Source organism: Rhinatrema bivittatum, chromosome 3 (assembly GCF_901001135.1).
Source record: "Rhinatrema bivittatum chromosome 3, aRhiBiv1.1, whole genome shotgun sequence".
In the NCBI taxonomy this organism is placed as follows: Eukaryota; Metazoa; Chordata; class Amphibia; order Gymnophiona; family Rhinatrematidae; genus Rhinatrema; species Rhinatrema bivittatum.
In genome coordinates, this window is record NC_042617.1 from 121,197,741 (window position 1) to 121,212,327 (window position 14,587).

The 14,587-nt window shown below is 40.9% G+C and overlaps 1 protein-coding gene across 1 annotated transcript in view; it reads left to right on the plus strand.

The window, feature by feature from the left end:
- WDPCP (WD repeat containing planar cell polarity effector) overlaps positions 1-6,972 on the plus strand; it is a 714,814-nt gene extending 707,842 nt beyond the window's left edge. Inside the window, exon 18 of the mRNA XM_029593664.1 lies at positions 3,655-6,972. The gene's annotated coding sequence lies outside the window, so the exon portion shown is untranslated. The remainder of the gene's footprint in view (positions 1-3,654) is intronic.
- The last annotated feature ends 7,615 nt before the right edge of the window (positions 6,973-14,587 follow it).

The following is a 14,587-nucleotide window of genomic DNA, read 5'->3' on the forward strand; positions in this document are numbered from 1 at the left end:
TCAAACTCTGCTTTCTCTAGGGTTTCTTGTCAATTACGAGAAATCCTACTTAGTCCCATCTCAGACCTTATCCTTCATTGGGGCAGACTTGGACACCTTACAGGCAAAAGCCTTCCTTCCTCATCCACGGGTTCAAACCCTTGTGTCCCTAGCTTGCCAGCTGCAGTCTCAACCTACAGCTACAGCTCGCCACTTCCTCATTCTACTGGGACACATGGCCTCCTCAGTTTATGTGACTCCCATGGCCCGTCTGGCCATGAGAGTCACACAATGGACTCTGAGATTACAATGGACCCAAGCTGTTCAGCCTCTGTCCTCCATTGTTCGCATCACCGATGCACTCCGTCTGTCTCTTGCCTGGTGGACAAATCAATTCAACCTCCTACAGGGCTTGCCTTTTCTTCCACCAGACCCTCAGGTAATCCTCACCACCGACGCTTCCAACATCGGTTGGGGAGCCCATGTAAACAATCTACAAACTCAAGGATTCTGGTCACTAGAGGAAGCCAAACACCAGATAAATTTCCTGGAGCTGCGAGCAATTCGCTATGCTCTCAGGACCTTTCAGGATTGCCTATCGAACCACGCAATCTTAATTCAGACGGACAACCAGGTGGCCATGTGGTACATAAACAAGCAGGGAGGCACAGGCTCCTTCCTTCTGTGTCAGGAAGCTGCGCAGATTTGGGCAGAAGCCCTCTCCCACTCCATGTACCTCAGGGCCACCTACCTGCCGGGAGTAGACAATGTATTGGCAGACCAGCTCAGCCATGTCTTCCAACCACACGAGTGGTCACTCAATCCCTTGGTAGCGACCTCTCTGTTTCACAAATGGGGTTATCCCCACATAGACCTCTTTGCATCCCCTCAGAACCACAAAGTAGACAATTACTGCTCTCTCATTTGGAGCCAGCACTCTCGGCCGAGGGATGCATTCTCCCTCACGTGGACAACCGGTCTGCTTTATGCATTCCCTCCACTTCCTCTTCTGTCGAAGACTCTCGTGAAGCTGCGTCAGGACAGGGGAACTATGATCCTGATAGCACCGCACTGGCCACGCCAAGTGTGGTTTCCCATACTCCAGGATCTCTCCATCCGCAGGCACATTCCTCTAGGAAAGGACCCGCATCTGATCACTCAAAACGACGGATGTCTCCTCCATCCCAACCTCCAAGCCTTGTCCCTGACGGCATGGATGTTGAAAGGTTAGTCCTTCAGCCATTTAACCTTTCAGATTCAGTTTCTCGTGTCCTGATCGCTTCACGAAAGCCTTCCACAAGGAAATCTTATTCCTACAAATGGAAAAGGTATACATCATGGTGCACTTCTCAGTCCCTTGATCCCCTTTCCTGTCCAATCTCTAAATTCTTGGACTATCTCTGGCATCTATCAGAATCAGGTCTAAAGACCTCTTCCATTAGAATGCATGTCAGTGCGGTAGCCGCCTTCCATAAAGGTATCGGGGGTGTCCCTATTTCAGTACAACCCCTTTTTACACGTTTTCTTAAAGGATTGCTCCATTTGAAGCCACCTTTACGTCCTCCGGCCCCATCTTGGGACCTTAACCTGGTTCTTGGTCGCCTTATGAAACCACCTTTCGAACCTCTTTCCTCCTGTGACTTAAAATATCTCACATGGAAAGTATTATTCCTTTTGGCTATCAATTCAGCTCGCAGGGTTAGTGAATTACAGGCCCTAGTTACCTATCCGCCTTACACTAAACTCCTGCAGGACCGGGCGGTACTCCGCACTCACCCTAAATTCTTACCTAAGGTAGTTTCGGAGTTTCATATAAATCAATCCATCATACTACCTATCTTCTTTCCCAGGCCCCACTCCAACTCCGGGGAACAGACTCTGCATACCCTTGACTGTAAACGTGCTCTAGCTTTCTATCTAGACCGTACAGTAGCCCACAGGAAGAGCACTCAATTATTCAAGTTAGGCCAACCTGTGGGTAAGCAGGCTCTTTCCTCCTGGTTGGCGGATTGCATCTCCTTATGCCATCAGCAAGCTGGCATTCCTTTTCAAGACCGTGTTAAAGCACACTCTGTGAGGGCCATGGCGACTTCAGTAGCACACCTTCGATCGGTGCCGCTTCCTGACATCTGCAAGGCTGCAACCTGGAGTTCTCTCCATACATTTGCAGCCCACTATTGTCTGGACAAAGCTGGAAGACAGGATTCCATCTTCGGCCAATCTGTCTTGCGTAACCTTTTTCCAACGTGATGTACCAACACCCTTCCACCTTCCCGGTAGGGTGCGGATGCCCTCTCCCAAATTCCATCCCAGTTGTTATGCCTGTTGCACGCCGTTGGGTACATTTGGTGCATGTTAGGACATCCTCAGCTCGGTACTCATCCATTTGTGAGGACAACCATCCTGCTTGTCCTGTGAGAAAGCAAATGTTGCTTACCTGATGTAACAGGTGTTCTCACAGGACAGCAGGATGTTAGTCCTCACGAAACCCGCCCGCCACCCCGCCCGCCACCCCGCGGTGTTGGGTTTGTTTTTATTTTATTTTTCGGCACTGCCTGTAGCTTTGAAACAAGACTGAAGGGAGACCCCTGCTGGCTGCAGGGTTAGTGCCGTGTTGGGCATGCCTGGTAGGGGCCAGTCAAAGTTCCTGAAACTTTGACAGAAGTTTTCCGTGGTTGGGCTCCATCCTCGATGTCACCCATTTGTGAGGACTAACATCCTGCTGTCCTGTGAGAACACCTGTTACATCAGGTAAGCAACATTTGCTTTCTTTTATTTTTAAAATACTGTTGTAATTATTTTCATATAGATGATTTATTTGTACTTCCATGACCTTCCTAATGCTTTGTAATCTTTGATGTTGTATATGTGTCTTTAAATTAAGAGTTATAAAAAAATTACTTTAGCTTACATCAGCATAGACAAGATTGACTCTATCCTAAGCCACTTTTCTTTCTTTCCTTTGACAAATTTATTCTTGTATACCCCTGCTGTTGCATAATCATTTAGGCACACGCCACACATGCACTCTGTATACTTTCTATGTACATGCATACAGACCCTTTTTTATATACACATCTCCCAGTTACTAAGACATATCTCACTCATTCATGGGACTATAGATCCTAAGCAATGTTCCCTGTAAACTGTGCGCATGTGCGAATGCACACAGGTCGTGAAACAAGTGCACGCAGGAAACAGCATGCACAAGCAAAGGAAAGACCACTGCCTCCAAATTTGTATCCTACATTGCACACACAGCCCTCAAAATATTAAGAGGGAACATTGTGGTGAAATTAAGATATAATCCACTACTACTATGGTACACTGCTAACAAGCAGAACTCGGTCCCATTGACAGCTCATATCACCATGAAGTACTATAACTTATTGTCATATCTGTATAGCACAAACTACTTCACACCTTTCTCTTAAATCTCTCCTTCTCATCATATACACAAAACTATCATTCATAGGCATACTTAACACAACACAAACTATTCTTGCAGGAACCGAGATCCTATAGTGGAATGGTATGTGGCTGGGTCCCTCTCCAACCTCTATGCTGCTTCTGGTTCGGCTTGGGTAGGGGGCCCTTGCCTTTCTCCTGTTAGGGATGTGGCCACTTTTAGCTGTTTTTTGCATTATCTGATTTGTCTTTTTCATTATTTTCCAGGACCCTGGAGGAAATGGATCTCTTAAGGTGATTCACTTCGGTTTAGTATAACAAAATTAAGGAATAGCTTTGTGTTCAAGCAAAACTGTTAATACAAAGAAAGTGGGAAAAGAAGTGAAAATGTATTGGAACAAAGTAAAGTCTATCTGTTTGATAAGCATATGGACATTTTCATTTGTGCCTACAGTCATGGGAATTTTTTCTACACTGCTTGTTTGTGAAATTATTTTTTAATGCACTTATATATTTTTATGTAACTAGAAGTGAAATCTATAACTTTAAGCTATAATTTTCCCCAAAGAGTAATTTTTTAGACTGCTCGCATTATTTTATGTGTATAATTACGCTGCTGGACTCCAGTGTCCACAGATCTTGGCACACACCAGAATTGACTGAAAACCTGCCATGCTTCAGACTTTATGTGACACAAACAATGCATACAACTGTGAATGTGGGCTAAGATTGTGCTGCAACCAGTTTTAAGTTTTGTGTTATGTGAAAATTTGACCTGTTTAATTGAAACATCTTGGAGCCTGATATTCAGCACAACTTAGCTGGACAAGTAGCAACTTCGCAGCCGATCAGCAGTTGCCACTTAGCCTGATAAGGCACTTATCCGACTAAGTATTTATCTAGAAATCTAATTGGCAGATCGGAGTGGCACTACTTATCCAGCTAACTTAGGCCTACAGCCACTAAGCTGCAATCTTTTTTCGTGGGAGGGGTCCCACTATTGTAGGGAGGGGGGGTGTTGCTGCATAAGTGGGACCCTTCCTCTCGAAAAAAATGTTGCATCACAGCCAAACATCTCAGGACAAAAGAACATGGCAAGCACCCCTTTAGGTGCAATGGTGGCCTCAATCTCAAGAGACTGTCATCATCTTAAAGGGCCGCAACCTAAAAAAAAATACAAAAGCCACAGCTGAAAGATAATTTGAGTGGGGGTCAGGAGTGATGCCCTGATTCCTCAAAGAGAAAGAAAAAAGTTTAAGATTCACACATTTGGCGATGCCACCCCCCCAAAGCTGAACATTAAAGTCAATTGGGGGTTCACCCCAATAGTTATCTAAAGTCATTAGAGTATAGTGTACCCTTCCAGCACCCTCAGCTACCTTCTGTCACGCCCCCTGAAACTTTTTAAAAAGCCAACAGTCCCTTGTTGGGACCGGGTCCCTTCTAGCACCCCACGTGGTCGACGCAATTTTTCAAAATGGCACTGACCTGACTGTGCCCCTGTCACACTTAACAGTTTCCCAGGAGGTGCTGTTATTTTATTGTAGCTGACCACTTTCTCAGTCAGCCACGATAAATTATTAGCATTAAATTGCAAATTAATGACCACCTTTGCATGCATTTGCATCATTCATGCAAGCAAATCGATTGCAAAGATGGTCATTGTAATAAGAAGGCAATTTGGGTGGGGCCATGCATATTATTGTGTATATCATGCAATATCATCACAGTAGTGCCGCATTATGCAATATATGCTGTTTATTGCATGTTAGAGCACTACCGCAGCTTGATGCATCACCTAGGCCTGGATTTTCTAAGGTCACAGACCTTAGAAAATCTGGGGGGCGAAGTGGGGGCGGGCCTGCGAAAGCCGGCAGCGATCGCACCTCCTCAGTGCTATTGCTGCCTGCTTTCGCACCCAATAGCGCCACCATGAAAGATGGTGCTAGTAGCGCGCTACTGGCAGCAATAAGGTGTCCTACCTTTTCGCCATCAGCAAAGTTGTTGCGGAGTCCGCCCCGATGCCACCCTGACTCCTCCCCTTCCGGTGCGGACTCCACCCCGACTCCGCCCCGATTTAGCCATCGCACACAAAAAGGGACTTTAGAAAATGACCTCCCCTCCCTAGTTAGCCGGATAAGTAATGATATTCATATTTGCCAGTTAAGTTAATCAGATAAGTTAGACCTTCCATAGAGCAAGTCTAACAACCAGATTTAATTTATCCGGCTAAGTAGCAGCAAATGCAGGGATATTCAGCGGCAGAGCCATGCTGCTGAATATCCCATGTAAGTTAGCCAGATAAATCTTATCAGGCTAATTTACATAGACGTTTTTGTTTAAATATTCACAAATTGGTGTTTAAATCTGTGCGATTGTAATATTCTTTTTGTCTTTAATTTACAAGGCCATACATGATGCTATATAAACCAGGGATCCATACGCTTTCTCACCCAAGGAGCCACAATAGCAATAAGACCCACATTCTGCTGTTATTGTTTTCAGGCTCAACATTTCATTTTAATTCCATTTTGTTCTGTGCTTTAAACAATTAAACTTTGTGAAAGAGGCATATTTATGACCCTAAAGAACCATACCTGATCCTGTTCTATAACCCCCATCTACTTCTGGTCTGCAGCAGCTGAGACCATTTTTTTAATTGAGTTGCTATACTGCCTGTAGTGGCAGGGTTTTTTTTTATGTAGCTAGTTTTGAGAAATTGTGGCCTCAGAAGCATAGCCTAGCCATAAACAACCAAGAAAGTGCAAAGCCAAGTGCCCTGAGGCAGAGCTAGAGATATTGGTCAAGGGGATAACAAACAATGAAGTTAAACCCTGCACTGGAATTATCTATCTGAAAAACGAATTGAATGTATGTTGACGTTTTATGTATATTTTTCTCTGGAAATACAGTATGCCTTGAAAATTTAGTAGCCAAGTTCATTTGTAAATAAAAGACGTCATTTAATCCATATAAAATAAGTCTCTGCTTTTTTGTTTCTGCTTTCAATTGTTTTTCTAAATCTGTACCTTCCTTGAAAAAGTACAAAATTAGCAGTCATGTAACAAAAAATGTTTAGCACTAACTTTAACTTGTATTTTGATAGGTTGCTGCATCTATATCTCCATCCCCAAATTGTGCAATCTACCAACATAGAATTCCTTATTGTGCATTAAAGCAGGAAGCATAATGCTGCCCAATTCAAAATATGCCATCAAAATCTCACAAAAATTAGACTTTTCCTATAGCCATAGATTATGCATTGGAACATGTGTTGGGGGGAAAAGACACTGCTTGGTTTACATCTAAGTATAACTATTATGTAAAGCTTTAAATTAGCCCTCTGCAGTTATGTGTGTCTCAGGAGGATTTATACACCCAAGCTCATTTTGAAGAGGAAAAAAATATTCAGGTTTTGCTAAATATCAGCTATCATGAAAGAAAATGTAACGCCTATTACCACTGTTTTGCTGCTCTGTTTATATTTGTTATTTGTTTTTTTGACGACTTGTCCTACTTATAGTGTTATTTGTTATCTGACGACTTGTTTCAATGTAACGCCATAGCAGCGATTGTTCTGTTACAATGGAAACCGATATGATTTGATATTTTTTTTCAAGAATGTCTGTATATAAAAATTCTAAATAAATAAATAAATAAATAAATAAAATATTTGATAGATATTTGTCAAAAACATTTATTATCGCCTGAAATTAAGAGATTTGGAACACACAGTAGGAAAAGCAAATTAGATGTGCTATTAATGCCCTCCATTCCACCCACATATATGCTTTCAAATACCTATTTGGCCAAATACATAGGTGCCTTCTTCACTCCTTAGACCCGAATAATGAATATATGGTCCTGTTCAAGACTAGTATAATTCTAGACAACTACTCCTTTAATTTCTCTATTGTGCTGCTAGGTATACACAGTACTGTACAGCTACATAAAAGAGAGAGCCCCTGCTCAATGGAGCTTACATATGGACAAAACAATTTTCTTGACTGAAGTTCTGTCGCATTCTGTCAATTCTCATAACTTTCTATGAGAGTGCATTTGACATTTCTAATACTGTTTTAGCCTTTGGAGAAAATAGAGTGAAAAACGAAGGTTCTTTCCTATTTGTTTTCCTATCATTTAACACCAAAAACTTTTAACAGGCTGACAGATGCTCCCCATGCAATAGCTACTTTTAAATGGCCAGTAACACATTTCTGCCAAAGATTACAGTATTTATCTTTTAATAAACACTTACATAGGCTTAGACAGCAATCTTGGTCGCGTAGGTCCTCTCAAAGCGGCCTTCTTGATGTGCCATCAGTGCACCTGAGCTATGGAATTCACTTTCAGACTCTACGATTGACCATTTGTGTCAAGACTTTTAAGAAAATGTTGAAACCTTCTTATTTAATTTTGGATTTTCTGACATTTAAGTACAGAGAGCTTTGTGCCAAGGCTATTTTATATTGTTTTTGTTTTATTCCTTTGTATTTATGTTTTTAGTCTGTCATTTTATGTTACAGATTTTTATGTATGTTTTACTTTGTGAGCCATTCAGAGCTGTAGTAATGTGGTAGCATTTAAGAATGTTAAATAAATAAATAAACTATCATTTCTCATATCCCAATCTAAGCTTCATTTTCTTTCTAACTCAACTCAATATCATCTCTCATTCTGTCACACCTCACACACTCATATTTGCGCTCCATCCACTTTCTGCACACATGCAAATCCTTCTACATATATTCAACTCTCATTTTCTGCAATACACAGCACTGTTCCATTTGCCTATATATATCCAGAACTATAGAAATATTGTAACATACATACAATACTTTCATGCTACTCAGTCATAATAGCAAACATGACTCACCCATACTGACTACTCATAATATTCATCTCTAGTACACAATCTACTGTATCCATATTCCATACACACCTCTCTTTCACACCACATAACATCTCTATTTACAAATTCACATGCAGACTTTCCAGTACATATGCATAACAGCACATAACAGTTCATACATCAACTGACACCATACTAGAAATGTAACAAGAATACTAGTTTTATATATAGAACATAAAGGGGGTAATTTTCAAAAGGAGTTATGCGCATAAATGTAACTATTAACGTAGCAAATTTCAAACGCTATTTACTCACATAAAGTGCATTTATGTGAGTAAATCCTATGGACAATTCAATGGCATATATTGTAGCAATTTTCAAAAACCCACTTACTCGTGTAAAGTGCATTTACTCGAATAAAGCCCAGTTTTACTCAAGTAAATGCTTTTAAAAATCAGGCCCAAAATATACAGAAATAAAACCATATCCGCTGGCACTTTCTGGTAGGCTGAGGGGATAGCAAGAGGACTGGGGTAAGGCTAATGCTACTGTTGCTACTTATCCTATCTCAGAAGTATCATGTTTTTGTGTAGTTGAAAAAAAGAGAAACAACATAAGATAGCAAGTTCTTAAATCCTCAATCCTGTCTCTCCAAAAACAAGAGATAAGTTAACAACTATTTTGAAGGTGCAGGCTCCAGAATTGTAAACAGTATTCCAAATAAGGTCTCACCAGGGACCTATACAGGGCAATATCACATCCCTTTTTCTGCAGATCATTCCTTTCCCTATGCAATTAAGCATCTTTCTGGCATTTGCCATTGCATTATCCACCTGTTTGGCCACCTAAAGACCATCAGATACAATCACCTCTAGATACCACTCTTCTTTGGTGCTTAGAAGAATTTCACTTCCAATATTGTACCTCTTCCTTGTTTTTTACATCCTAAATGCATTATTTTGCATTTTTTAGCATTAAATCTTAGCTGACAGAACCTAGACCATTCAGTGAGGTTTGTTAGATCTCTCCTTATGTTTTCCACATCTTCCTGGATGTCTGCCTTGTTGCAAATTTTGGTACTATCGGCAAAAAGGCAAACCTTTCCAAACAATCCTTCCATTATGTCGCTCATGAAAATGCCGGCAGAAGCATGTGAGGGGAGAAGCCAGGAAGGCGGTAATGTTGGGAAAGAGATACCTAAGCAGAGCAGTGGTGACAGGTGCATGAAGCCACTGCTGCTGTTAATGCTGCCACTGCTGCCAGTAAAAAAAAAAAGAGAGAGAGAGAGAAGGCAGAGTGAGCAGAGAGCCTTGATGAAGGCTCCCACTGTGATAGAAGATGCTGTGGAGCCTGATGTTGGTCAAAGCTGCTCCACGGGTATAGGGCCACAACAACAAACACAAACCAGGCGATCCTCCTGACTGGCCTACCAATCCCTGCACTACCGTTCTTTCAGATCGATGCATACAGTGCGCTCAGCCGAGTGCACTGGTTAACCAATGGTTGGACGCATGTTTCGGATGTGCATTCACACCCCCTTATGCTATAAGAGGATTAGCGCATCCGAAACGTACGTCCAACCCCCCACAAAATTAATAGCGCTGATCACATGTAAATTCAAGTTGATGAGGCTATTAGCTATTCTCCCCCGATGCAAAAAAAAAATCTGCACCTGACACACACATTTTTATTCTCCAAAATTAACTCCTGCCTCGGCGGCCCAATACTGCTTTTCTGTTCTGCCTCCAACTTAATATCATGGCGATATTAAGTCGGAGGAAGAAAAAGGAGGAGAACATTAAAAAAAAAAAAAGTATGTTGGAAGTCAGTTTAGGAAAAGGGGATGCTCATTTAACGAGCATCCATTTTCCTAACCTGTGGCTATGCGCAGGTTAAGAAAACAGATGCTTGTAAAATTGAGCATCCATTTTCCTAAACCGCTGACAGCCACCTGGTTGCCCGCTGCCGAGGAGGCACTAGGGGCGCACAATTTCCTCTACTGCCTCCTTTTTACTGCGGCAGCCAATTTAAATATTAAATTGGGTGCCCTGGAGAGGTCAATCAGTGCGTGTTAGGAGATCGGGTGCTCAGTCATTTTCTGCACGTCGATATTGCATCCGCCTGATTCTTTCTTCCTTCCCTCAGGGGTGGGGAAAGGACCCGCAGCTTTGTCAGCAGCACTGCACCATTGATGCGCCTGAAGGCAGAGTGAGAGGACTGCGGATGGAGAGTTTTGAAAGGCACTTTTTGCCACCTCCAAATGTTTCTATCTGAGGCCGCCACCTCTCTCTGCTTCATAATAGAATTGCCCCTGACCTCCTGTTCACCTCTGAATCTCACATTGCCACTTTTGCATTGCCTTCTATCTCTAACATTTTTTAAAAGTCTTGTTTTCCTGTTTTACCATATTCAATATTTTTTCTTCTATTTTAATTTTTGCATTCCTGACCACTTTCCTAGCTTCTATTAGCTTTTCTAGATATTTTCATCTATCTTCCTCTTTATTTATTTAACTACTCCTTTAGAAAACTATAGTGACATCTATTTCCTCTTTTTTTAAATTTACTTTCCTAACAAAAGGATTAGTTGCTCTTATATTATCTCCTTTTAGTTTTGCTCACTTCCCCTTGTAAAGATCCATTGCTGGATTTGTAGGATTTCTGGTCTAAAAAGACCCCAGCAGCTTAATAGCAGCTGTCAAAGGACCCTGAATTTACTTTTTATCTCCACCGAGCAACTGTTTTTGTTAACTTATTTAGTAATAAAAGTTATTCTAATCAGAAACCACCACTTTCTCTTTTGTCTTCTTCAGAGAAAAAAATAGATCAAGTTACAATGCAATGGCAAGTTGCTCTGCCTTTACATTCAGACAGGACCTAATATATTTCTCATTTCTCATTAAAAGATTATATGACCAATCAATGCATTATTCCTTGATTACAAGTTTCCTTTCATTAATCCTTTAATTTATTACCATACAGTTGGTCCAATCACGGATCTGATTTAAAATCTGCCCCAATCACTTATTACCCCATATACCTATGTCCTAATGCTAAAGCAACACCCTTTTCCCTCCATCATATATTTTGTCAGACATTTCATGCTTTAAGGCAATGTGCCCTTAGGTCCTCCTTTTTGAGAGCCATCTCATGCTGGGATGTCTGTTGCAATAGTAATGCAATACCTCATGATGTTTTTCATTATAGAAAACTGCCAAGCACTACAATATTCATTGTAACTAAGAGTCCAGGTACAGATCCAAAATAACCACATCTTCCACATCTTATCATAAGACTTTAGCAACTTATAGTAAATAACAGACTTGCTAAGCTTTGCAAAATATTTGTTCCACAGTATAACTCTCTGTATAACTGACCTACAAAATGGAGACCACAAAATAAGGGTTTTCCTACTCTAATGCCACAGATTCTCCTCCAGTCTGCATGTGGCGCTGTGAGATGCTTTGGGCTATCTAGCCAATATTTGTACACACCATCCCCCACTTCCCCCTGGCAGCCATCTTGTTTTCTTTACAGACCTGTACTTATACTGAGGCAGGGTCCACTGTCAGTTGCCAGAGCTTGGTCTCACCTTTCGGCCCTTGTACTCTAGCTCCATTCCCACATCTGAAAAACTAGTTCACATTTAGATTCTGCATTCAGCACTCCTGCTTATTCTCCCTCCTTTCTTCCTGGTTTGTTAATGTTCATAGCCCTGCTTCAAGCCTCTCACTCCCTGCTCATGCCAGGGTCCAACCCCGCATTTCATTCCTCATCAGCCACCAGTACCAGAGGGTTCAACCCAAAGGGAAGGTGGCTGGCCTAGGTGAAAGCTCCTCTATTATCAGTGGCCTAGATTTGACTCCCCTGGCACTAGGCTACTCATTTCACAGTTGACAGCCTTCTAGTGGTGTGATACCACTAGATTTTTCCCATCCAGCTAACAACTCCTTGAGGTACTCCTCCATTTTAGCAAAGTTTGTTTTCCTGAAGTCTGGGATCCTTGCCTTTGAATGAAACTTTATTTTATGTGCTCTAATACTGAACTACACCATCCAGTGATAACCGGATCATAGATGTTCATTTACTACAGATGTGACTACTGCAACAAAAGATATTATGGGAGATGGAGTAGAGGCCAGGGTAGAGAAAGAAGAGAGGGAAAGAGCAACAAAGAGAGGAGAAGATAACAGAAGAGAAATCCTAACACACACATAAGAAATTCAGAAATATATCCACATTTATTTACACAACACAATAGAATCTTTATAGGTAGAGATAGGAGTTGGCCAAAATGATAAGTTTATAGTGATAGGAGTTGGCCAAAATGATAAGATGGACAATTAAATGCTAGGAGAAATAAGGGAAGCTAACCAATTTGGCAATGCAATAATAATGGGAGATTTCAATTACCCCAATATTGACTGGGTAAATGTAACCATCAGGACATGCCACAAAGGTAAAGTTCCTGGATGGAATAAATGACTGCTTCATGGAGAAATTGGTTCAGAAACTGATGAAAGAGGGAGCTTTTTTAGATCTAATTCTTAGTGGAATGCGTGAGTTTGTGAAAAAGTTAACAGTGGTGGGGCCATTTGGCAATAATGATCATAGTATGATCCAATTTGAATTAATGACTGGAAGGGGTGCAATAAGTAAATCTACAGCTCTAGCACTAAATTTTCAAAAGGGAGACTTTGATAAAATGAGGAAGATTCTTAGAAAAAAACTGAAAGGTGCAGCTACAAAAAGAGGGGACAACAGGCATGGACATTGTTTAAAAATACCATCTTTGAAGTGCAGTCCAAATATATTCCATGCATTAAAAAAGGTAGAAGGAAGGCCAAACAACTGCCAGCTTGGTTAAAAGGTGAAGTATTTTAACCAAATGATCTTCTTCAAAAATAGAAGGATCCATCTGTAGAAAATAGGAAAAAACATTTAAAAAAAGCATAAGCATTGGCAAGTTAAATGTAAATATTGAAAGACAGGCTAAGAGAGAATTTGAAAAGAAGCTGGCCATAGAGAAACTCATAACAAAAACTGTTTTAAATATATCCGAAGCAGAAAGCCTGTGAAGGAGTCTGTTGGACTGTTAGATGATCAAGGGATTAAAGGGGTACTTAGGGAAGATAAGGTCATTGTGGAAAGGCTAAACAAATTCTTTGCTTCAGTGTTTACTGAAGAAAATGTTGGGAAGATACCGGTTCCAAGATGATTTTCAAGGGTGATAAGTCAGATGAACCATACCAAATCACGGTGAACCTGGAAGATGTTGTAGGCCAAATTAACAAACTTAAGAATATCAAATCACCTGGATCAGATGATATACACTCCAGAGTTTGAAAAGAACTCAAAAATGAATTTTCAGAGTTCTATTACTAGTAATTTTAACCTATCATGAAAATCGTCCATTGTACCTGAACACTGGAAGGTGACCAATGTAACCCCGATAATTAAAAAGGGCTCCAGGGATGATCCAGGAAACTATAGACCGGTGAGCTTGTTTTCAGTGCTGGAAAAAATCATGGAAACTATTCTGAAGATCAAAATCACAGAACATATAGATAGATATGGTTTAATGGGACACAGCCAGCATGGATGTCATAATGCCTCTGTATCATTCCATGATGAGACTACATCTTGAATACTGTGTACAATTCTGGTCGCCACATCTCAAAAAAGATATAGTTGCACTGGAGAAAATGCAGAGAAGAGTGACCAAAATGATAAGTGGCATGGAACAGCTACCCTATGAGTTAAGACTAAGGAAGTTAGTGCTGTTCAGTTTGGAGAAGAGACGACTGAGGGGGGATATGATAGAGGTCTACAAAATCATGAAAGGACTTGAAAAATTAATGTAAATCAGTTATTTACTCTCTCAGATAACAGAAGGACTAGGGGGCATGCCATGAAGTTAGCAAGTAGCTCATTTAAAACTAATCAAAGAAAATTCTTTTTCACTCAGTGCATAGTTAAGCTCTAGAATTCATTGCCAGAGGATGTGGTTATAGTAGTTAGTGTAACTGGGTTTAAAAAAGATTTGGATAAGTTCCTAGAGGAAAAATCATAAACTGCTTTTAATTAATAAGCAATCTTAGCTTGAGATTTATTTAATGTTTGGGTACTTGCTAGGTACTTGTGACTTGGATTGGCTACTGCTGGAAACAGGGTGCTGGGCTTGATGGACCCTCAGTCTGATCTAGTAATGCAAATTTTTATGTTCTTATGTAAAATCTGGACACAGTAGCCATGTTGTCACTACACATACAAACATAGAAACACGATGGCAGAAGAAGACCATATGGCCTATCCAGTCTGCCCATCCGTCCAATTAATTTAGCATTAT